The sequence below is a fragment of the Apium graveolens genome, chromosome 5, assembly GCF_009905375.1.
Source record: "Apium graveolens cultivar Ventura chromosome 5, ASM990537v1, whole genome shotgun sequence".
Taxonomy (NCBI): Eukaryota; Viridiplantae; Streptophyta; class Magnoliopsida; order Apiales; family Apiaceae; genus Apium; species Apium graveolens.
Genome location: NC_133651.1, coordinates 183237127 through 183262960, shown reverse-complemented (window position 1 = coordinate 183262960; position 25834 = coordinate 183237127).

Sequence of the window (25834 nt, the reverse complement as noted above, 5' to 3'; positions counted from 1 at the left end):
TAATTTTAATTCCGGGATAAACCATGCCATAAAACCCTCGTATTTATCTTTTATACTATGTGTCGATTTATTAAAATAGGAGGACACGTGGTGCTTTAGTTTTGCAGCAGCTGTTAAACAAAAAAAAACCACCCCCCTTCTTTCTCTTCGTCCCTATTATAGTCTCTTTGTCTCTCCTCTCTTTCCTGTTTCTTCTTTCACTTCTCTTTTCTGTTGTTGCTTCGGTTTTCCGGCACCGTCGTGACCCCACTTCTTTTTCCGGTTGCTCTATTTCCAGTAATTATCCCTGCTGTTGCTTCCAGTTTTGTTATGGCTCACTTTACTTGCATATGTATATACTTATATGTATATGTATGTGCTGTGTTGTTTGTGTAATTGTGTAATGTGTGTTTGAGTGGTGGTAGAAGGCGGCACTGCCGCTTGTGTTGCCGCCCTGTTTATGGTTCTCTAGCGCATTTGCGCGTGTTGATTGCTTGGGTTCCTGTTTTGTTGATTTGGTTATTGGGCCTCCAGTTTGGGCCTGGACATTTGGGCCTTTTTCTGTTGGGCCGGGATTATGCAGTTGGGTTTGATTATTATTCTTTTTCTGGAGGAAGTTAATTGATTACTATTCGTGAAATAAAAACTTTCGTTGCGAGGGAAAATATTAATCGGTATAATTTATTTGGGAACCCGTATTATATCGGGCGCCAATAAATTGTGCCGCCGTTGACGATGAACTTCGGTGAGTCAACGGTGGACGGTGATGACGATGTTCTGAGTCCTAAATTTATAAATAAATAAAATGATTTGTGTAAAATGTTTTTGAAAATAATTATGCGTAAATGGATACGTGAATATGGAATTGGCAGGGGGATAAAATGTGAGTTGTTGTGATTGTTGACGTCGAATGTAATCGACGGGTAGTTTTATAAATAAAGAAGTTGCTGCCAAAATTTCCTAAAAATATATTAGTAAACGTACGTATTTATATTTTTCGTGTTACCCCTAATAGTATTCTGACTACGTGATTATGAGATTATGTGTATAATAATAATACGAGTCGGGTTATCGGATTGGGTTGTTAGAATTTGAGGATATCAAGCATGTTGGTATAACTGATTAGGGTATTCTGTATTTGTAGATTCCGGTCGAGTTTTCCCAGGATTAAAGTCAGCGTGAAAGCTACTTAGGGTTTTGTAAAGCGTTGCAAGGCAACTACCCCTGACCATTCTTTTATGGTTCAATACGTATGAATAGCTAGATGTTTTATTCTCGTAAGGGAACATAAACGTTTTAAGTTACGTATCCCCTGTACTTGAAAATGTTGCTTAAAATTATGTTTCGGGGAAAAGTAACTTCCTGAAAACCCCTATCTCTAAACGTGATTAAAATGAAAAGAAGATTTGAATAGTGTGCTGTGACAGAATTGATTTTAATAAGAGATAGGTAAAAGTGTTTTGAAAACTGGATAAAACGATCAAATATGGGATACGTTGGGGCCAGAGTAGGCCTATTGAGGTGGCGTAAGAGGCTAATTCGGTTGCGCGCACTGTATAACCAATTAGTCCAGCAGGTTAGAGACCTAGCTAGTCTCTGAGTTCCGGAACAGGTAAATGGGATGACAGTTGGAGCTGTCTGGTATAGCCTGATCAACTGTCTTCACAATATCCGTTACGTATCTGATTTGGATTTGTGATTCCCGTAAGGGCATGAGTAATTGATACAGCAGTTTTATAAATGTGATTAGCGTGCTAAAATTGGACTCTGGTATTTTTATAGCATACTGCTATGTTGTTTGATGAAGCATGCTAGTTAGTGATATCCAGTTATCTCTGATTTTCATTATAAAATGTTTTGATCATGATTACAACTCTGTTCCTATTATTGTTACATTACTATTTTATTTCGTTATTCATATTTTGGTACTGCTGAGTGATTATGCTCACCCTTGCAACTGTTATGTATATCTCGCAGATGCCTAGAAGACCAGTCAGACAGACCCATGTTCCCGACCCCACTGGACCCGGCTCCTCTGAGTAGTTTGTATCAAGCCATGAGGTCTGATGGGTTGCTGAATAAAGTTAGAGTGTGTTAGATGTTGAATAAAGAGTTTGTAATAATGAGAACCTGAATTATACTTGAACCTTGATCGGATCTTGGTTTGGGGTCAAGTCAGTATATTTCAATAATAATCTTGTTGTTTATATTTTTGGTAATTGTGTTTAGTGACGTCAACTCCTGACCCCGGGGTTGAGGCCGTCACAGTTGGTATCAGAGCTACAGGTTCAAGTCCCTGATTCAGGTTAGGGATTGTGTCGAGTAGGTGATAACGTGAGTGTATATGTGTGAGTCAGCAACTCATATAGAGGAACAAACCTTGAGAGTCAGTCGAGGGTTTCGACGGCGTACCCTGGCATCTATTAAATGTTTTGATAGAATTTCCTTGACCTGGTTGTGTCTTCCCTGTATATTTATTATGTTGACAGTGGCCTATTGCGATTTCGAGCTCTCCATCCCGAGAGAATCCCTCTGATTCGGATAGCTCAAATTCTGAGAGACCCCCGGATGTTGTTACTGAGGATACCCCTATGCCACCTCCACCAGTCCCTTCCTTTGTGCCGAGAGACATCCCTGGACCTGGTCCTCGTCCCTGTTGGGTACGTAGGTCTGTGTCTGCTGTCAGGGATTTTCCTCCCAGCTGCGGTCCTAGTTCTTCCATGATAAGACCTCCAGTACCTCCTGTGGCCCCTAGTGGTACTTCTTCACCGATCCCTTACAATGTTCACCGAATGGTGAACACTTCCTTTATCAGAGATCAGAGTCCGGAGTTTGCTGCTCAGTTTGATCAGGTACCTATTGCACCATTCCAGGGTATTTCTGCCCCTTCCCCTGAGGTGCGGGCCCGTGTGCGAGCATTGACCCAGATGGTGGTAGAGAGGGTTAGATCTGTTGACCGTTTCATTAGTTCAGAGTTCAGAGTTGTGCAGTATCAGGACCTAGTGAACTGGCTAGTGTTTGAGCTAGGTTCCATTGGTGGCAGTGGTAGTGGCTAGACATAGTTGCAGCAGAGAGATACAGAGCTCAGAGTTGCCTTCTAGGAGTTCTGTAGTTGTTTATTTTGTATATGTATATTATGTGGTGATAGTTTGTAGTAGGAGAGGCTGCTATGATAGCCAATTTTGGTGTGTATTCAGATAGGTTCTTTCCAGTTGGATTTTTAGTTGTACTAGTTGGATTCTATTGGTTATTGTATTTCAGCTGCTTTATCTTATTGTTCAGTTTTTATATACTGTGCGTTGCTATTATTGTTGTTATTATTATTGTTGTTTCTGTTGCTGGCATTTTCAGATTATAATCATTCACTCAGGACAGATCCAATTAAACTGGGGATGAGAATATTGTCTTAGTGGCAACGCTCTCCTGATGCATAAATATAGACTGCCGGAGCAATCCATTTTCTTATATATGACTGTTATGTTTTAGGAGATGCTATCAAAGAGAAACTCTCAGCCCAATAAAGGATCTGCTGGGGATCCTTCCATGAGTGACATGATGAACTTGTTGCATCAGCAGTCTGTACAGCTGGTCCAACAGCAACAACAATTCCAGCAGCAACAGCAACAATTGCAACAACAACAACAGCAACAACAATAGCTCATACAACAACAACAACAACAGCAAATCCAACAACAGCAACTACAAATCCAGCAGCGGCATGAGATAAGGGGGGCAAATTAGGGTGTTAGTTTTAAGTCTTTTCAAGTAGTAAAACCCCCAGAGTTTAAAGAAGAAATAGATCATGTTGCTGCCAGGATATGGTTAAAGGAGATGGAAAAGGCATTTGCACTTACCAAGGTGAGTGAGAATTTAAAGACTGATTATGCTAGTTATTTTCTAAAGAATGATTCGAATTATTGGTGGGAATCTACGCGAGCCCTAGAAGGAGAAGGTCCAGTTCCATGGGCCAGATTCACAGAGTTGTTTTTGGAAAAATACTTTTCGGACTGTCTCCATAGTCAAATGGAGGTGGAATTATTGGAATTGAATCAAGGAGATAGGAGTGTCACGGAATATGAAACGAAGTTTACGGAGTTGGCCCGTATAGTACCAGAATATGTGAGTTCGGAAGCTCAAAGAGCGAAGCGGTTTCAACAAGGGTTGAAGCCAGAAATAAGGAGTGGAGTTGTAGCCTTACAACTCAAGATATATACTTCGGTAGTTCAGGCTGCCCTAGTGATAGAGAGTGATCGAAAATTAGATGCAAAGGAACTGGTTGAGAAGAAAAGGAAATTTGAAAGTGGACCCGCTAGGTCAAAATCAGGAATAGCGAGTCGGAAGTTCCAGCGTTGGTTTGGAAGGAATATGAATAAGAGGTTTAAGAGGCAGAATTTTCCCCAGGTGAAACCCGGTACTACTTCAGTTAACTCTGCCCCGACGAGGATGAGTAAGCCAGTGGTTGATTGCAGGACGTGTGGGAAGAAGCACAGTGGACAGTGCCGAGAGAATGTTAATTGTTTTAAGTATGGATAGAAAGGTCACTATTCCACGGAGTGTAAGTCTGAGAGTCAAGGGGTTACCTGCTTTAGTTGCGGAAAAGTGGGACACATAGCTAGGAATTGCAAGTCAGTGGCCCAAGGTAATGCGGGAAGGAGTGTGTCCCAAGGACCAACAACCAGTACTGCTAGAGCTAGAACTTTTAAGATGACCCAGAAGTCTCCAGTTCATAATTTCGATGTGGTTGCAGGTACGCTTTCTCTTAATTCCGGACCTGTTAACATTTTGTTTGATTTGGGAGCGTCCAAATCTTTTATATCTGTGAATTGTATGAATAAAATGCAATTGGTGTTGGAAGACCTAGAAGAACCTTTGATCATAGAAGTGGCTAATAAAGATAAAGTACCCGTAAATCAATTTTATCCTAGTTGTTTCCTAGAGATTTCAGGGTATATGTTCCCTGTTGACTTAATACCTTTCGAGTTGGGAGACTTTGATATTATTTTAGGCATGGATTGGTTGTCTTTACATAAGGCGAATATAGACTGTAAGAAAAAGAGAGTTGTTATGCATACCCCAGATAATAAAAGGATCAGTTACCAAGGACAGAGGCAAGATAGGAAGTTCCTTTCAGTAGTGCAAGCAAAGCGATTGTTGCGGCAAGGATGTGAGGCGTATTTGGCTCATGTGGTGGATACGAAAAAAGAGACCCCTATTTTGGATAAATTCCCATAGTAAGAGAATTCCCTGACGTTTTCCCAGAAGAATTACCAGGATTGCCACCTGATCGAGAGGTAGAGTTCTCTATTGATTTGATTCCTGGAGCTGAACCAGTTTCTAAGGCTCCATACCGGATGGCCCCAATGGAAATGATAGAATTGGCCAAGCAACTTCAGGAATTATTGGAAAAGGGAGTTATTCGACCCAGTGTTTCTCTGTGGGGTGCTCCAGTGCTGTTTGTGAAGAAAAAGGATGGAAGTATAAGATTGTATATTGACTACAGAGAGCTGAACAAGTTGACGATAAAGAATAAGTATCCTTTGCCATGAATTGACGATTTGTTCGATCAACTTAAGGGAGCATGTTACTTCTCAAAGATTGACTTAAGATCTGGCTACCACCAACTAAAGATAAAGCCTGAAGATATCCCCAAGACTGCATTTAGAACAAGGTATGACCATTATGAGTTTCTAGTGATGTCGTTTGGATTGACGAATGCGCCAGCGGCTTTTATGGATTTGATGAATAGGGTATATAAGGAGTATTTGGATAAGTTTATTATTGTATTTATTGATGACATCCTCATATATTCGAAGAATCCGGAAGATCACGCAACGCATCTACGGATTGCCCTTCAAAAATTAAGAGAAAAATAATTTTATGCGAAGTTTTCTAAGTGTGAGTATTGGCTGACAGAAGTACAGTTTCTTGGTCATGTAATAAGTAAGGAAGGTGTCAAAGTAGACCCAGTAAAGATTGAAGCCGTATCAGAGTGGGAGCAACCGAAGACACCAACGGAAATAAGGAGTTTTCTTGGGTTAGCAGGATATTATCGACGGTTTGTGAAAGATTTCTCGAAGATTGCATCCCCATTAACCAAGTTGACCAGGAAGAATGAGAAGTTCATTTGGACGGAAAAGTGTGAAGAGAGTTTCCAGGAATTGAAAAGAAGATTAGTGACGGCTCCAGTGTTAGCATTGCCAGATGAGACGGGAAACTTTGTAATCTATAGTGATGCTTCTTTGAAAGGATTAGGTTGTGTGCTAATGCAGCATGATAAAGTTATTGTTTATGCCTCCAGACAGTTAAAGTCCCATGAACAGAAATATCCAGTTCACGACCTTGAGTTGGCGGCTATAGTGTTTGCTCTGAAGTTATGGCATCACTACTTATATGGAGAGAAATGCGATATATATACAGACCATAAGAGCCTGAAGTACATATTCACGTAGAAAGATTTGAACATGAGATAGAGAAGGTGGTTAGAGCTGATTAAGGACTGCGATTGTTCGATTAACTATCACCCAGGTAAAGCCAATGTGGTGGTTGATGCCTTGAGTAGAAAAGAAAGGCTGAAAATGGTTAAGATTACGGAGGAATTAGCACAAGACTTGAAAATAATGGAGATTGAGGTTCGAGTACCTAGAGAAAGTCAGGAGCAACTATATGAAGTCACTTTCCAGCCGATATTGATGGAAAAGATAAAAAGGTGTCAAGAAGGAGTTATGGAACAAGAGTTGGATACTTTGACGGGAGAAGAGTTGTGTACTCAAAAAGATAGTCAAGGTTTGTATAGATTTTCGTCCAGAGTTTGGATTCCTAATGTAACAGAATTGAAGAACGAGGTATTACACGGAGCACATAACTTAGGTTTTCTATCCACCCTGGTAGTACTAAGATGTACCAGGACTTGAAGAGAAACTTTTGGTGGCCAGATAGGCAGAAGGATATTGCCAATTGGGTAAGTAAGTGTCATGTATGTCAAACGGTGAAAGCAGAGCATCAAAGACCGAGTGGATTTTTACTACCTTTGGAGATTCCCCAGTGGAAATGGGAAGAGATTGCTATGGATTTTGTAGTGGGATTGCCAAGGACGAGATAAAATCATGATGCTATCTGAGTAATCATTGATAGGTTGACTAAGTCAGCGCATTTTACTCCGATCAATGAAAGGTATTCGTTGGAAAAGCTAGTTAAGTTATACTTGGATGAGATAGTTACCAAACATGGAGTGCCTATTTCTATAGTGTCAGATCGAGACACGAGATTTAATTCCAGGTTCTGGATTAAATTCCAAGAGTGCCTAAAAATGAAATTGAAAATGAGCACCGCTTATCACCCTCAGACGGACGACCAAAGTGAAAGAACGATTCAGACCATAGAGGATATGTTGAGAGTCTGCGTTCTGGATTTTAAGGGTAATTGGGATGAACACCTACCTGTGATTGAGTTCTCGTATAATAACAATTACCATGCCAGTATCGGGATGCCACCTTACGAAGCTTTGTATGGACGGAAGTGTAGATCACCGTTGTACTGGGATGAGGTAGGAGAAAATAAAGTGTTAGGTCCTGAGTTGGTTCAGCAAACCAGAGACGCCATAGTGTTGATTCGGAAAAGGTTGGAAGCAGCCCAAGATAGACAAAGAAAGTATGTAGATTTACATAGGAAATATATGGACTTCAAAATAGGAGCTCTGGTGTTACTAAAGGTATCACCTTGGAAAGGGTTAGTACGATTTGGTTAGAAGGGTAAACTTAGCCCTAGATTTATAGGACCTTTTGAGGTTTTAAAGAAAATGTAAAAGGTCGCTTATGAGATAGCGCTACCACTGCAGTGGAAGTACATTCATAATGTGTTCCACGTGTCTATATTGAAGCCCTATATCCCTAATTCGAATCAATTCATAGAATATGAACCGATTGAGCTTCAGCCAGATTTGTCCTATGTGGAATAACCGGTCCAAATCCTAGATCGAAAGGAACGAATCCTTAGGTATAAGTCGATCCCTATAGTAAAAGTTTTATAGAGAAATCCTCGAGTACAAGAGTCTACTTGGGAATTAGAGTCAGACATGCTTGATAAATATCCTCATTTATTTAGTTAAGTCAGATTCTGGGGACATAATCTTTTTAAGGGGGAAAGGATATAACGACTCGTGTATTTTTCTTTTTATTTTAATATTCAAAAGTGTAATAAAGGTTTAAATAATTAAATAAAAATGTGTGTAATGGTTTTGGCAGCGGTTACTGATTGTTATTTAATTATTTATGAATTGTTGTTATGTGGGATTAAATTGTGTGATTTATTAGTGAGCTGTATGATTTTATTTCGCTTGTAAAAAGTGATTTTATTGTAGTTTTAATTTCATAAATACTTGGATTATTTCTAAAATTGGTTTTATAATTTTATAATTTTGATAATTATTTTTAGGACCTTATAAAAATTGAGAAATCAATATTTTATTAATTATTTATTTTTAAATGATTTTCTAAGTGTGTTTGGTTGTAAAATCCATACTTAATTATGGAAATCTTCAAAAATTACGAAACTCATATTTTATGAAGTTTATAATATTATGAGAATTTTCAAATTATTTTGGGAATTTTCGGGAATCGTTTCACCCGCGCGTCGCCTCGTTATTTGTTAAAAAGTGGGTACGAAGAGCACCTTAAAAAGTGTTTTTAAAATTTTGAAATTTACATTTTATAAACTCCGGGATATTTATGATATTTTGAAAAAAAATTCGCAATTTTCTGAAATTATTTTTCGTACACTCAAATTCGTTAATTTCAATTCCGGGACAAATCGAGCCATAAAACCCTTGTATTTATCTTTTATACTACGTGTCAATTTATTAGAATAGGAGGACACATGGTGCTTTAGTTTTGCAGCAGCTATTAAAAAAAAAACCACCCCCCATTCTTTCTCTTCATCCCTGTTACAGTCTCTTTGTCTCTCCTCTCTTTCCTATTTCTTCTTTCACTTCCCGTTTCTGTTGTTGCTTCGGTTTTCCGGCACCGTCGTGACCCCACTTCTTTTTCCGGTTGCTCTGTTTCCGGTAATTATCCCGTCTGTTGCTTCCAGTTTCGTTGTGGCTCACTTTACTTGCATATGTATATACTTATATGTATATGTATGTGCTGTGTTGTGTGTGTAATTGTGTTATGTGTGTTTGAGTAGTGGTAGATGGCGGCACCTCCGCCTGTGTTGCCGCCCTGTTTGTGGTTCTGTGGCACGTTTGCGCGTGTTCATTGCTTGGGTTCCTGTTTTGTTGATTTGGTTATTGGGCCTGTAGTTTGTGCCTGGACATTTGGGCCTTTTTCTGTTGGGCCGGGATTATGCAGTTGGGTTTGATTATTATTCTTTTTCTGCAGGAAGTTAATTGATTACTATTTGTGAAATAAAAACTTTCATTACGAGGGAAAATATTAATCTGTATAATTTATTTGGGAACCCGTATTATATCGGGCACCAATATTTTGTGCCGCAGTTGACGATGAACTTCGGTGAGTCAACGGTGGACGTGATGACGATATTCTGAGTCCTAAATTTATAAATAAATAAAATGATTTGTGTAAAATGTTTTTGAAAATAATTATGCGTAAATGGATACGTGAATATGGAATTGGCATGGGAATAAAATGTGAGTTGTTGTGATTGTTGACGTCGAATGTAATCGAAGGGTAGTCTTATAAATAAAGAAGTTGCTGCCAAAATTTCCTAAAAATATATTTGTAAACGTACGTATTTATATTATTCGTGTTACCCCTAATAGTATTCTGACTACGTGATTATGTGATTATGTGTATAATAATAATACGAGTCGGGTTATTGGATTGGGTTGTTAGAATTTGAGAATATCAAGCATGTCTGTATTTGTAGATTCCGATCGAGTTTTCCCAGGATTAAAGTCAGCGTGAAAGCTACTTAGGGTTTTGTAAAGCGTTGCAAGCAAGTACCCCTGACCATTCTTTTATGGTTCAGTACATATGAATAGCTAAATGTTTTATTCTCGTAAGGGAACAGAAATGTTTTAATTTACGTACCCCCTGTACTTGAAAATGTTGCTTAAAATTATGTTTTAGGAAAAGTAACTTCTGTAAATACCTATCTCTAAACATGATTAAAATGAAAAGAAGATTTGAATAGTGTGTTGTGACAAAATTGATTTTAATAAGAGATAGGTAAAAGTGTTTTGAAAAATGGATAAAAAGATCAGATATGGGATAGGTTGGGGCCAGACTAGGCCTATTGAGGTGGCGTAAGAGGCTAATTCGGTTACGCGCACTGTACAACCAATTAGTCCAGCAGGTCAGAGACCTAGCTAGTCTCTGAGTTCCGGAACAGGTAAATGGGATGGCAGTTGGAGCCGTTTGGTGTTGATAGCCTGATCAGCTGTCTTCACATATCCGCTACGTATCTGATTTGGATTTGTGATTCCCGTAAGGGCAGGAGTAATTGATACAGCAGTTTTATAAATGTGATTAGCATGCTAAAATTGGACTCTGGTATTTTTACAGCACACTGCTATGTTGTTTTGATGAAGCATGCTAGTTAGTGATATCTAGTTATCTCTGATTTTCATTATAAAATGTTGAGATCATGATTACAACTCTGTTCTTATTATTGTTACATTATTGTTTTATTCCGTTATTCATATTTTGGTACTGCTGAGCGATTATGCTCACCCTTGCAACTGTTATGTATATCTCGAAGATGCCTAGAAGACTAGTCAGACAGACCCATGTTCCCGCCCCCACTGGACCTGGCTCCTCTGAGGTCGTTTGTATCAGGCCATAAGGTCTGATGAGTTGCTGAATAAAGTTAGAGTGTGTTAGATGTTGAATATAGAGTTTGTAATAATGAGAACCTGAATTATACTTGAACCTGGATCGGATCTCGGTTTGGGGTCAAGTTAGTATATTTCAATAATAATCTTGTTGTTAATATTTTTGGTAATTGTGTTTAGTGACGTCAACTCCTGACCCCGGGGTTGAGGCCGTCACAGTAAAGCCAAAGCTGAACTAAAATGTTATGAAAATTTGGATCTTGGCTCACTAGAAAGTATATAGAAGATACTCTTTTCGAATTAATAGTTAGGGCTATTAATTTGATAAAATAGTGGGAGATATATATTTTGAATATATATGAATAATCACTTGAACATAATTTAATAATCCTCTGTAAACTAATTTATCTTATGCATTTTAAACAATATAGATATCAAATGGCAATCAATTCAAACAACTTCTCTGTGCGATCAGTCCTTGAGAAGGACAAGCTGACAGGAACAAACTTCCTTGACTGGTAGAGGAACTTGAGGATTGTCCTCAAACAAGAGCGCAATCTCTATGTGATAGATATCCCTTACCCTGCACCTCTCACTGAAGGAGCATCCCGTGCTCAATATAATGTTTATCAGAAACATATCGATGATGACACGGATGTTCAATGTCTCATGTTAGCGACCATGAGTGCTGAACTTCAGAAACAACATGAGAATATGGATTCTTATGATATGATTGAGCACCTTAAACGTATGTTTAAAGGACATGCTCGTCAGGAAAGGTATGATACTTTCAAATCGTTGTATGCATGTAAGCAGGGAGAACGTGATCCGGTTAGACCGCATGTTTTAAGGATGATTGGGTATATTGAGTACCTTGCCAAGTTGGGTGCCCCGATTGCTGTGGAGCACCAGATTGACCTAATTTTGCAATCATTAAACAACAGTTATTCTTAATTTATGATGAATTACAATATGAATGAGATAGATAAGAACCCCACCGAACTGTTGGCTATGTTGAAAACTGCTGAGACCAACGTTCAGAAGACATCCCCTGCTCCCATATTGATGGTGAATAAGGGGAAGACCAAAGGAAAGGGTAAATGGAAAGGCAAGAAGAAGATGGGATCTAAATCGAATGCCAATCTGAAACCTGATCCGACCAAGGCTTTGAAGCCTAAAGGTGGTGTTCCAAAGGTTGGTGATTGTCACTATTGCAAGAAACCAGGTCATTGGAAGAGGAACTGTCATGCTTATTTGGAGGATCTGAAGAAGAAGAAGGTTGTAGTTACTGCTTCTGATTCAGGTATTTATGTTATTGAAGTCAATTTGTCTACTTCTATATCTTGGGTATTAGATACTGGATGTGGTTCTCATATTTGTATAAATATGCAGGAACTGCAGGGAAGTAGGACATTGGCAAAGGGAGAAGTCGACCTACGAGTTGGCAATGGATCAAAGGTTGCTGCTTTAGCTGTAGGGACTTATCGTTTATCGTTGCCCACTGGGCTTGTTTTATAACTAGATAACTATTTTTACGTGCCAGCGATTTGTAGAAACATTATTTTGGTTTCTTGTTTGGACAAGAAAGGTTTTTCATTTTTGATTCAGAACAATAGTTGTTCCTTTTCATTCAATAATGTTACCTACGGGATTGCACGTTTGTTTAATGGTTTATATGTTCTTGATATAGATACTCCTGTCTATAACATAAATAATGATAATAAACGTATTAAGATGAAAGACTCAAATCAAACATACCTTTGGCATTGTCGTTTAGGTCACATAAATGAGAAACTCATTTCTAAATTACATAAAGATGGTTACTTGGATAAGTTTGATTTTGAATCATACGAAGAATGCAAATCTTGTCTCATTGGCAAAATGGCTAAAGCTCCTTTTACCGGACAAGGTGAAAGGGCCACCGAACAATTAGGACTTATACATAGTGATGTATGTGGTCCAATGCGTATGATGGCAAGAGGTGGCTTTTACTACTTCATTACTTTTACTGATGATTTCAGTAGATATGGATATGTGTATCTTTTGAAGAACAAATCCGATTCTTTTGAAAAGTTCAAAGAATACAAGGCTGAAGGGGAAAAGTAAACAGGGGAAAGTATAAAAGTTCTACGATCAGATCGTGGAAGAGAATACTTAAGCCTCGAGTTTAAAGGTTTCTTGAATGAGTGTGGTATCGTATCACAACTTACTCCTCCTGGAACGCCTCAATGGAATGGAGTTTCTGAGAGGAGAAATCGTACCTTGTTGGACATGGTGCGATCGATGATGAGTCTAGCAGATCTTCCAATAAGTTTTTGGGGTTATGCTCTAGAAACGGCTGCATATACACTAAACCGAGTTCTAACTAATTCGGTTCAAAAGACTCCATATGAGATATGGACTGAGAAACATCACAACATTTCTTTTATGAAAGTATGGGGATGCGAAGCGTTTGTGAAATGCTTGGTGTCTGACAAGATGGGACCAAAATTGGATAAATGTTATTTTGTGGAATATCCTGAAGAAACTAAAGGGTATAGTTTCTATAATCCTACCGAGAATAAAGTGTTGGTTGCTCGAAACGCTGTATTTCTTGAAAGAGAGTTACTTTCAAAGAAAATTAGTGGGAGGACTATAGATCTCGATGAAGATCGAGTTGTACAAAATAATATTGAACCAGAGTTGGAAAATGGGCAGGAAGTACATCAAGATGTTCCTGCTCCGGAAACAAAGGTTGTTCGTAGATCTACTAGGGCTCGTCATGAGCCAGAAAGATATTATGGATTTCTCTTGACTCAAGATGATGATGTAATGCTCATAGATAATGATGAGCCTCTTACCTACCAAGATGCTATGAACAGTCCAGACTCCGAGAGATGGCTAGAGGCCATGAAATCCGAAATGGAATCCATGTATCAAAATAAAGTATGGACTTTAGTTAATCCACTTGAAGGGGTAAAACCTATAGGGTGCAAGTGGGTTTTCAAAAAGAAAATTGGCATGGATGGTAAAGTACAGACATATAAAATGCGACTAGTGGCAAAAGGTTTCAAACAAGTTCATGGTATAGATTATGATGAGACCTTTGCTATGGTCAAGTCCATCAGGATTTTGCTAGCAATAGCTACTTACTACGACTATGAGATTTGGCAAATGGATGTCAAAACCGCTTTCTTAAATGGGAGCCTTGAAGAGGATGTATACATGATACAACCTGAGGGTTTTGTCGATCCCAAGTTTGCTAAGATGGTCTGTAAGTTGCTTCCATCTATTTATGGATTGAAGCAAGCCTCAAGGAGATGGAATCGTCGTTTTGATGAAACAGTCAAAGAATTTGGCTTTATTCAAAATGAAGATGAACCATGTGTTTACAAGAAGGTTAGTGGGAGCCACGTGGCATTCCTAGTACCATATGTAGATGACATATTACTAATAGGGAATGACATACCTTCTCTACAGGCTATTAAAGACTTGGTTGGGAAATAGTTTCTCGATGAAGGACTTAGGTGATGCTACCTATATATTAGGGATCAAGATCTATAGAGATAGATCAAGAAAATTAATCGGCCTAAGTTAGAGTACATATATTGACAAAGTATTGCATCGTTTCGGGATGCAAGAGGCAAAAAGAGGATATGTCCCAATGTCTCATGGGATATTGATCTCAAAAGACAACTGCCCTAAATCATTAGATGATAAGGGTCGTATGAGCAAAGTTCCATATGCTTCGGCAATTGGATCTATAATGTATGCGATGATATGTACTCGACCTGATGTTTTGTATGCCTTGAGCATGACGAGCAGATATCAGTCTAATCCTGGCGAGGGTCACTGGACATCAGTCAAGAATATTCTTAAGTACTTGAAAAGGACTAAAGATTCATTCTTGGTGTATGAAGGAGATATACATATATGTAAAGTGCATACTTATGATAATAATGCAGACCCACTGACTAAGGCTTTGTCGCAGCAAAAGCACGAAGGTCATACTAGTTCCAAGGGTATTAGATATCTGGGTGATTGGCTCTAGTGCAAGTGGGAGATTGTTAGTGTTTGTGCCCTAGAGACAACACTATTATATTTATATTATGAAACATTTGGATTATTAATTCTGAATATATGGATTATTCTTTAGAAATTTATTATATCTTTATTTTCTGTGATAAGATGTTAGATTAATAAATGTCCTTGGAATATGATATGTAATTTTATATCTCTAAGTGTGTGACTTAGAAATGAGATTATGAGAATAATATCGATATTCCTAAAGATCCCTAATCGAGTATTATTATTAAGGGACAATAATAATGCATTAAGACTAGTGTGAATGTTGACTGATGATCACATCTCATTGATCATAGGTATAGTGATACTAAAGTCAAAACACAGGCACATGTATTATATACATGGTGTTGGAAGACCCAATGTGAGATTCTACATGTCTGTTGTGTCATAAATAATTCTCACAGTGATAATGATGTATTGGTCCTTAGACTTAAAATCATTATATTTCTATATGAGATTTAATATACTGTGGCGCCCCAAAACCCGGGGTCAGGAGTCTCAGAAGCCATGCCATCAAAACTCACACAACTCACACTACAATATGTAAATACTCACGCTTCACGACCCCACACTTATCACACAGAGACTTACAGGTTATTGTCTTGGAAATGAACCATCATCACTAGAGTAATTTTTATTACAACCCAAATATAATTAGTCTTACCGGGGAGTGACCATTAGGTAAGGCTAGTCCGCCGGCCAAATATAATTGCCCTAAAGATTGGAGGCACTACTTGTATGGAGAGAAGTGGGAGATTTACACAAGCCATAAGTGCTCTAATGCATTTTTCACGCAGGAAGAGCTCAATATGCGCCATAGGAGGTGATTAGAGCTAATCAAGGATTACGATTATGAGATTCTTTATCATCCAGGGAAAGCCAAAATGGTGACTAATGCCCTTAGTGTAAAGGAGAGACTCAAGATGATAATGTCTTTGGGAGAGTTTATAAGAGATTTTGAGAAAATGGAAATAGATATGAAGGTAATCGGAGCCGGTACCGAAAAGCTGTTTGAGATTGCAATACAGCTCGAATTATTGGAAAAGAACATACTATGCCAGAAAAAGTGATGAATGAAGGCAGAGAGCCAACAAATAGATAAGAGATTAATACCGAAAAAGATGATAAGGGAATAATGAGGTATTCCTACAGAATTTGGGTTCCAAATGTTCAAGAGCTTAAAGATGAAATCTTAGATGAAAGCTAGTTTGAGGAATAAGATTTAGAGCAAACCCTGAACGTGATAGTCAGGGAGGTCGCCATCAAGATAGAAGGAACCCATAACATAATGGAGTGGAAAATGAGGATTTAAAACATGTAGGATGACCCCGATTATGGGGAGAATGAGGGAACATTCAGACTATGGAAACGGGAGTCGAGTAAGGAAAGGGGACCCGAGACGGTACTTCTATACGGAAATTCATGGACCTATCTAAAAAGGACTTAGACTATTATCACCAACCACCACCCTGAGGAAACAATGCGGTAAGAAATTCTTTCAGGACCTTTAAGTCGCTAAGCCCTTAGAGTTCCAAGGAACAAGCTGACCCAGTCGAGGAAAGAGCCTGACTAAAGGAAATATAGGAATCATTTGAAATTCTAAATGATTGACGAATCACAAAAGACTGTTTTTGTCACTTACCCTCCTAAGAGAGAGGCCACCCGCTAGTGAAAGGCCAAGGAAGGCACGAAGCAAGAGATTATAATAAACTGATTTAAGTTCAGTCAATTGTTTTCGGGAAAGTAATTCCCAAAGATAAGGAGATAATGTAAAAGCTTTGGAGCTAGAACAAAAGCGGATGAGTATGATGAATTATGAATCTAAGTTGTAAAAGTTGTCAAGATTCGTTCTGAGGACACGAATCCAGAATGACGGGATGTTTAAAATCAATACTTATGTTGTGTTGGTTCATAAAATAATGATAAGAGAAAGGAAAATAAAAAGAAACTGAAGTGGAAAGGAATATAAAGGCAATAGAGTTTGAGGAATGATAAATGAGTTGGGTATGAGGTAACCCTAAAGACTCGTAGCAATAGAAATAGAAAAGTATGTAATCGTCAGGATGAGGGTTATTCACCATGAGTTAAAATTGATGGTTGAAGGCATAAGAGATACATATATTTTATCCCCTGTAAGTTGGGAGGATTCGAGGAAACCTTGAGATAGTTCGAAGGATAAATAATGAGACGCGGATAGACTGAGGAGACAAGAAAGTAAGAAAGTAGGAAAATTGGATGAAGGAAGTGACCTTCAAGAATGTGAAGTGTAAGACCGGTGGCTTGATACCCAGAAAGGGAGACGCCAGGTATGAAAGATATCCCAACATTGAGATGACTGTTGAGATAAACAACAAAAGTAAATAAGGAATTATTAAGAAGAAGTTCGCGTTGAACACGACCAATATCTTCCAGAACATCCTTGTTATCGTTACCAAACTAGGCAAGAAAAGCGGATAACCGTTGTTATATTTTGGAGGCCATATCGATTGTCCTCATTTTGAATACAGATGTTATTGTGAAATTAGACATATACTATCGAGGTGGGAATGATGGAATAAGACACCCTTATCAGGGATATATGACTTGATTATCCATGGAAGGATGCATGTACCTTTTTAAAGGTGGAATTAAGGATAGAACATCGGTAACTTAAAATGAATCCTAGGGGAATGCATAAAGGTTGGCATTTCACCCTTAATAGGGATAGTATGAGTTTTGACAGTATGAATTGGAAAGGATTAAGGTAATAACAACCTTTAAGAATCAGTGGAGAAATTTTTTTCAGAAGTATATAGACAATGATTCTGGTATTAATAAATGGTACCTTGATATGCCCTGTATCTAGGGAATACAGGAGGAACGATTCAAGGATAACCTTAGAGGTTTTACAAGGAGAAAGGTAATATTCAAAATTCTCAAGAATAGAAATGTTGATAAAGGAAATATGACGTAATTATAATGATGCCAAGTGGGGCACGTGTTAAACCATGAGAAAGTATGGATCGAACCAGTAAAGGTCGAAATTGTTCAGGGCAATTAGGGCCTAAGATAAGAGATGTTCTAAGTATGATTGAGAGTCAGTCGTGACAGCGATTAACCTCTAAAGACTGAGGAAATAACTTATGGAAAAATGGTGATATTTTTTTTTACTCATCAGATTTTAAGGAAAACATCTTCACAAAAGCAGTGATTGAAATAAGGTAGAAAATTTATTTGGAGGTGGTTAAAATGACATTGACTGTAAGGAAATTTTACTATCAGGAAAGGCCAAAGAGGTGGCCGACACTTTAAATGTAAGAGGATAATTATAGGTGCTCGTGCGAGAGGGATACAGTGATGATGGTTAAAGCTGTGATGGTTGTATTATGGTTTGGAAGATTGACATTCCTTCTGATGACTGTGCAATACCCAACCGTAATAGTAGTTGGTAAAGGTTTAATTCGTGTAATCGCCATGAGCGGGCTATCTATCTCAGAAGGTACTATCTTGAGAATAAGCCAGGACCATATTTCAAAAAGGACTAAACAAACCTTTGAGTTAAGTCTTCTATTGAAGGCATATAATTAAGAATGGTATTAACCTACTATCGGTGCTTTGATTGAAACTCTTCTGCAATTTTATATGCTTCATGTCATGAAAGTACGTAACCCTTGGATATACTAAAACATATTGGGAATTTAGCATACGAGCTAGCCCTACCCCCGAACCTGTAGCAAGTTCATAACGTGTTCCACGTATCAATGATAAGGAAGTGTAATTCGGATGCCAGATAAATAGGGGCATATGAGCGCATAGACATGCTACCAGGCGTAACCTATATTGAGCAACCAGGAAGGGTTATAGATGGAAAGGGAACAAGTGTTTAGGAGCAGGGTAATCAAACTAGACCGAGTTTGGTGGTAGAACCACCATGTGGGAAAAATTGACTTGGGAGTTAGAAAGTGCAATGCTAGAAAAGTATCCCCAACGGTTTTCTATCTGATTCCGGGACGGAATCCTTTTAAGGAGGGGAGACTGTAATAACCCCAATTTTTGGAATTTTTTTTTGAAACCCTTATGAATTGTGATTTTGCAGATTATGCTGAATAAGAAAACTTTTCATGCCACACTATGTAGGGGTTCTGTTATTGATATTCTGAGATTTTATTAGTACTCTATATGGTATATAAGTGTATGTAAAGATCGTCAGAATCCAATTCCGAACACTTTGATTTTTCCCGGAAATCCACCAGATACAGAAAGAAGTGAGTATAAGGTAACAAGATAAATAAGATTTAAATTTAAGGATTTTAAGAGGGGATCATAAAAAGGAATATAAAATATTGAGGAAGGTTTAGGGGAACCCAAGTGATAAGATCCCGGATATGATCCCTCAAACGATAAACGAGAACAAAAGTTAAGCGAACCGTATAAGAGATAAGCGGTCATTAGCCAAGTAATTAGGGGTTAATCAAAGAGGTTAGTGGATAATGATGTCATCACACCAACAAGAAGAAGACAAGTGTAACAAGATGACCTAAGCTTGATGACCTAAGCATGACAAGTGGGAAGGATTGGTTGGTTGATTGTGAGCCACACATTTTTCACCATGGTAAAAATTTAATTTATTTCCAAGACAAAAGGAAGCAACCAACCAACAAATATCATAACACAAATACAAATTGAAAGTTGACTTTCCCATTTCAAGAAGAAAGCTCTCGGCTAAAACAAACCCAGCAACTTCAAACTGCCATATATCCTTCAATACTCACTCAAATGTTGTGTTCTATAGCTCGTTGGAAAGGTATTGAAATGGCCTACAACTCTTGTTCACAAGTCTCTTCCAAATAAGCAAGTTAAGACCCTCATTTTTACAGTTCTTTAAATCTGTCTTTTAGAAACTTCAAAGCCTAACTTTGTGTTCTTGATTTCTTTGGAAAGATCAAGCTTGTAGGAGGCTCCCTTAGGCTTCCTAGCAACTTAACACCTCCCAAGGAAGGTATAAAATTCAAAACCTAGCCTTTAATTTGATTATTAGTGAGTTTGATGGTTAGTTTTCTAAATGAGAAGCATGGTCTTTGATTATTAGTAGTTTGATTTGAATTTGGAGTGATTTGGTGAATGAATCTTATTATAGTTAATAGAACTTGATTGTGGTTGGTTGAGATGAAGAATCTGGAGAATAAGGACTGGTATAGTATTATTTAGTTGAGATTTTGATGTGTTAATGATTGGGGGTTATTTGGTGAGGTTTTGGTGTAGTGAGAAAATTGGTAATCGCGTAAACATAGCCGTCGTAATGCCCGATTTATCCTAGACTATTTTTGTACATAACATCAGGACCCGAGAACTCACTGTTAGGTTTTACCATTGCCATGATTAGATAGTTCATGTTAAGATCTTCGTTTTGATATGTGGTTCGCTTAAATCCGATGTACGGTTTAGGAGAAACGACCGTTTTAAGTAACAGCGTTTCGCGACCGAACTATTACCCCTCGCCTTACTTTGAAACCTTGGTTAAGGTCCTTAAATGACTAATTGGAATATGAAACAATTATGTAAAGTGGATTAGGCAGTTGGTAAGGTAATCGCGAAAGAATCGCCTTAAAACTCTTAATGGTTAATTTATTAAAAATGGTGGAGCCGAGGATACTCGAGCGACTTAAGTGAATCGTTAAGCGCGAAAGCGAACGTTAGGACTCTAAATGGTTAAAGTCTAGTTTCTTAAGCGACCGGGGTTTAATTCCGACTTATGTTGTTGTTCATAGGTTATCGGACCCACTCTAAGCTTAAGTCCATCCGGGAGCACTCAGGCAAGTTTTCTACCCGTATAACTGTTGTTGTGATGTATATGTGTATATGCATGATCTTGTGATAAATGCATATTTGTTATTAGCAAATTCTTGCGATATATTGGAGCATGTGATATGGTATATATGCATGCCTATTTCGTATTCTTAACTTATATATCTGTTGGTTCAAATGCTTATTAGTTGCATAATACCTATGCTAGAGATAAGCAGTAGTTGCGTATACCCTGAGTATAGGGGACCCAAAGGTGAACCCTTTTCTAAAACCGGGAGTAGATGTTCCCGAGTATATGATATATATATATATATATTTATATATATATATTGATATGGTTTTTAAAAACTATTAGTCGAAAAAGGTTTATTCGATAACTTCATATTATTTAATGAATATTACTTGAATATTCATTCGAGGATTTATGACTCCTTTTATTTTATTTAATGAATATTACTTGAATATTCATTCGAGGATTTATGACTCCTTTATATTATTTAATGAATATTACTTGAATATTCATTCGAGGATTTATGACTCCTTTTATTTTATTTAATGAATATTACTTGAATATTCATTCGAGGATTTATGACTCCTTTATATTATTTAATAAATATTACTTGAATATTCATTCGAGGACTTATGACTCACTTTATCTTATTTATTGAATATTATTTGAATATTCATTTAAGGACCTATGACTCCGATTATTTACTGAAATATATTCTTTATTTTATTAAAGAATAAGGTGTCGATAATCAAACTTATTTTTGATTATTCAAATAAAGATAGTACTTTCGTATAAGTATATCTTTGGTTATTTAATATCCATTTCAAGTATGAGTTTTAAAACTTCTACTTCGAATATTTTAATAAGGATTATCTTTATGAGAATATTATTTAAATAATAATATTCAGATATATATATATATATATATCGGGACTGATTTATTTTAATAAATCAACAGTACTCCAAACATTCTTAAAAATGTTTTCGAGTCTTCAAAATGATTTTTAAAGTTAGAGTGGACCCCAAAACTCATTTTTATATTTAAGATCTTCCTTTCAAAGGGGATTTAAATACTCGCTCAAAACCTGGGGGATCCAGCTCTGTGGTGTATTTTACATTCACAACGTGGTTGCTGTTTTGAGAAAACAGATGAATTGATTACTTACTCAACGTTCGGGAAGTAAGCCCATCTAATTGAGTCGGCATAAGCGACAGGCCGGGGTACGGTCTATCAAAGTGTAAGTGGCTGGGTGGCAGTCCATCAACGCGTAAGAGGCCGGGTGGCGGTCCAGCACAAGGTCCTAATGAGGCCAGGGTGATGACCGGTGGGGGATTCATCCATCTACTAGTAGAAAAGGTTACTTATTGGTATCTTTGCCTGATCAGCAAGATATCGGGTTTATGCCAAAATTTCTTTTCTTTCCAAATTTATTGGATATTGCAACTCTGTTCATACTTTACATGACAGAGGTTTTTAGGAAACGTATAGGAGATATATATGAATATATATATATATCGGGACTTAATGAAGTATCTCGTAACTTCATTTCATTCAATAATATTTCAAAGATTGAATCTATTCAAGTCTTATCTTGTAGTCTCATCTGTGTGATGAACTTTTGAAACTGATTATAACTTGAACGGTGGTAGTTCAAGTAGTATTCGGATATAAGTATATTGGAGTATCTTGTAACTTCATCTTTTAAACTTATATCTAGTAAATGATTATCTTGTGCATGTCAAAGATTTTCGGAAAAACGTTGAGACAAGGTTAGATATATTGCAACGATATTTTATACAGTTATAAACGGGAACTCTGTGTATATTATACGTCAGAGGATTTCAAAGATTGTGAAAAGTATATATACATATATACTGAATATTTTGCGACTTGGTCGCGGTAAGATACCAAACTTGGTTCATTTCTTCTTGACCAAGACTTTCATGAGTACTATGAGAATGCTCATATATTGTAAATCATTATACATATTATTTTGGCGGGCTTGCTGCTCATCCTTGCTTTCTTCTTTTATCACACAACAACAGATAGAAAAGATGAACATGACCAAGCTCCCAATTCGCGAGCGGATAGGAAACGTTCCGCAGTTTCCTATAGGCGTTGATGTCGCTGTTGCTGAGGTAGGAACTACCAATAGGTTAGGCTTCAACTTTTGATGTACCAGACTTATGTATCTTTATTAATTGCAATAATGGCAAAGAAATGTAAATTTATTCAGAAACCCTTTTAAGGTGTATTGGCATATAATTGTGGAATAAAATGACTTGTGATTATTTTTTTTTGGATATTCATCTCTGAGACTATAACTTGTGGTGTGTGTGTTTATTGTGGGTCACAGTACAGAGTAGTTGATTATTTATTAAGATTGGGTGTTATTAAGGGAAATGGAACTCGTGACAACCCGGATCCCCGACCCCGGATTTGGGGGTGTTACATACAATATTGCTTTATTATGCGAAATTCAACAACTATGTATCATGAAAAAAATGGTATTTATGCGATGATAGTAACACAATACTTTCACAACACAACAGTAAAAATGGAGTTGGGTTCGTTAACTTTCCTGGGTATCTCGAGGTGGAGGATGCTCTAGGTTCCGCGCGGTCTCGGCTCCGACATTTTTATAAAATTGGGAAATCATTATTTTCACTTGAAATTTTTTTGGAAGTTAGGAAACTCAATATGTTACTCTCTGTAAACATTTCATGATTTATGAACACTTTTAAATCTATCCTTTATATTTTCAAAGTTCGTAATTCGTAACAGTTTTTGTCGCGTAAATCACTTTTACTAAAATGACCATAACTTTTGATCCGTAAATTGGAATCAAGCGATTCAAGCGCCTAAACTATCCTTATAACATTTTATATCCTAAAAAAAGGTTATTTTTCAATAATCTACAGTTTACAACTTCGGGACTTTCTGCAAAAACTTAAATTTACGATTTGTTGGTTTTAACGAAGTTACGTTTACGATCGGGGTTTCGTTTACGCCCTAACTATTAACACAACCACCAACAATCATCATATAATCAGAAACACCTCTCAAGAACATATTCTTGAAGCAAAAACAACCAACTTTAATCTACTTAACTTAAACACGAAGATTTCATCAGTACTACTTAGTAAGCTAGGTTTACTTCCACATACTAAATGGATCTTAAAAATGAACCTTAAATAAAGCTGGGCCAAAGATTTTTACCTTTCTTGAAAGCTTGAGATGTGTTCTTGAGGATGGTGGAGGCTTAGAAGTGCTTGGTATGATTTTTAGAACCTAAAACCACTATTGAAATCAAGAATCCAAAGAGAGGTTACTATTTATACTATTCACTAGTGAGTTTCTTGAATTTATTCCACCCATCAAACCTTAATAAAAAGAGATGAAAGAATTTTCTTACCTTAGTTTAGTTTCTAGGAGACTTGGAAATTAATTGGGTGATTTTACAAGAGCTTGAACTTGGAGTTTGGAATTTCAATTCCTTCTTTTCTTCAATAGGGCCGAATGGAACAAATGGGGATGGGGGTATTTATACTAATTTGGTTGCTTCTCTTGGATGCTTTGGATAGGTTTCTTCTGGGAAGGTGAGTTGATATCTTGCAACTTGATTTTATTCTTCCTAGTATAACATTCTAGGTTTATTCTTTATAGCAAATCTTGGAGACAAGTCTTTGTAGCTTGCTAGCTTACAAGCTAACTACAAGGTTAGCTTCCTTAGCACACTATTTTGCTAGCTAGCTTGGTCATCCTATGGTTAGCTCACAATTTGATGAAGTAACCATGGTTACTTCCTTACCATGGTTTAGTTAGTGCATTACGTTTATTTAATCATTTACGCATTTGCTCGGTTACTTAAACGTTCTCCGTAATACTTACTCGTAAATGGTTCGCGATGTAATTCCTTTCGTATTTATTCCTTATATTTTTATTTATCCTACTTGAATATAAATCCGTAGTATTTTAATCTCGTAATTATATTGTGATTCCCGTAACCCTCGATAAGTCGTAAATACGGTCGTTTTTCAAAGTTCGTTTTCTTCGAAAACTAATAGCGTTTACATACAATCATTTGGTACATATAGTCGTAATATCAATTCCGAAACTCATTTTCTCACGCACTACTGTTAGGGCGAAAACACGCGCTAATAACACATGCCAGTATACGCGTTCGCAAGTAATATAGAATACTTTCTAGTTCGTTCCCACAGAGACTCAGACTAATTATGTTCAATTAAACTCACTCACCAGTGTATGATTACTTCTCAATGTTAAGACAATAACACTTAGATTTGATTAACTAATTATTAACTACAATTAACTACGAGAATTAAACACTTAATTAACACTTGAATTAACAATATTAAAACACTCATGAGATCACAACTTCATTACTACTTCCTTCAATAGCTATTGTTATTACCCTTAGCATGCAACAGTGATGATATTAATCGAATAACACGAAACTGATAAAAGCCAACTTTCATTGTACTAATACCATTCTACCAAGCATCCACAATTAAGATAGAAGTTGAATATGCATCAATTATGTTGAGTCCCTATATGTCTACAGAAATTGACAACATAACGATTTAAGCACAAGTTATTCCTTTTGATTACACAAGGCAAGTAAAACGGTTAGAGTTACCCACTAATCATGCATACTCTTACATGAACCTATGCTAGCATGGCAAGTTCTAAATCTCAAGATCCACCGTCGCTTCACAAGAGATTAACACCCTATCTTATATGTTCGCGACACACATAAGATGAATAGGCACAACCAATACTAGATATCATACAATCATCACACACTAAGGTATTAAACAACTAACTAACGAATTCCATAGTAAATCCGTTATGACCCCATGATCACGATTAGCCCATGATAGCACTCATCGTCATCATGGGTTTATATGAAAACATGATAATAACACACGAGAATAATAACTAAAACTACTTATATTAAACCAGAGTACGTCACAAGAGTAAATAGGTTCAAAGTAAAGAAAACTAGCATCCAACGTTACAACGAAATAAAGAATCACAAGAAAAATATGCTTCCTCTTGTGTACGTCACAAGAGTAAAATTCTAGGCACAAAATGACTTATAACACTTTAAGATTTCTCGAGCTTATTACGGAATCATGCTTTTTATTTATAACAACAAATGCTTATTTGACCGTGCAATGAG